Below are 954 nucleotides of genomic sequence, written 5' to 3' on the forward strand. Positions count from 1 at the left end.
GATGGTGGAGATAATGATGGGAATTTGGAAAAGCATAGACAAAGATGGGAGAAGGAAGCAGGGGAATGAAGGGCAGACTTCCCTACTGTAGAGTTTAACTAGTTAACTATTATAGGATAGAGATTTTAAAGGGAAGAAAATAAGACAAGAAAAGAAATGATAAATTGGGAAAGTGTGTGGGTTAGGGGTGGGGTATGACTAAAGGTTCTTTAGTCCTTAACCCTGGTTAGGAAGAACAGTTTTAGGAGAAGTGAAGTAGAGGTTGAAATAGAAGGATAAGAGATAATAGTCTGAGAGAGGAATATTAAAGTTCTGAACCATGGAGGTTTAAACATTCATAAATGATAGGGAAATAGAGGATACTACAACCATATGCCAGAATGGGGAAGAGGCTTGAGGGAGTAATGTTAGAGGCAGAATTTAAACGCAAGTCTTTTATAACTCCAAGACTGGCTCTCAATACCATGCAGCCTCTCCAATCACCAGTTTTTCGAAGAATTCTCATCTAACACAATTTTATTTTAAAAAATAAATATAGATCAGCTAGCATGTGGGCTCACCATGGGTTTGATCTCTATGTCATAACTGGGAAGAGTTCTCTGCTTCCTAGAAGGGAAGAATGATTCAGACACTCAGATTGTACCCTTCCTTCCCACCTCACCCCCAATTTCTAAGCCCCTGGAGCTGGGGTTAGGACTAGGAGTATGGGGGGGGGGATGGAATAAAGGGAGGCAGGAGATCTGGGCATGGCTGTTTGGGCCCATGGCCATCCTAGGACTGGAGGGACCTCTTTCTAGTCCTTCCTGTCTGGGCTCTGATTAAATGCAGGTGAAAGAGATGCCATACAGATCCCTTGGTTTCATCCCAAGCCCCTGCTTTCACTCAAGGCAGGACCAAACTTCCTATATTGGACCCCACACAGCACTTTGTTGTCTAACCTTGTACTACTTATGG

The 954-nt window shown here is 43.0% G+C and overlaps 1 protein-coding gene across 2 annotated transcripts in view; it reads right to left on the bottom strand.

Moving 5' to 3' along the window:
- Positions 1-498: 498 nt before the first annotated feature.
- EXOC3L4 (exocyst complex component 3 like 4) overlaps positions 499-954 on the bottom strand; it is an 85,176-nt gene continuing 84,720 nt past the window's right edge. For both annotated transcript variants that reach the window (XM_007473525.3, XM_007473526.3), the window contains exon 13: positions 499-954. This exon is cut by the window's right edge and continues 905 nt beyond it. The gene's annotated coding sequence lies outside the window, so the exon portion shown is untranslated.

Source organism: Monodelphis domestica, chromosome 1 (genome assembly GCF_027887165.1).
Source record: "Monodelphis domestica isolate mMonDom1 chromosome 1, mMonDom1.pri, whole genome shotgun sequence".
In the NCBI taxonomy this organism is placed as follows: domain Eukaryota; kingdom Metazoa; phylum Chordata; class Mammalia; order Didelphimorphia; family Didelphidae; genus Monodelphis; species Monodelphis domestica.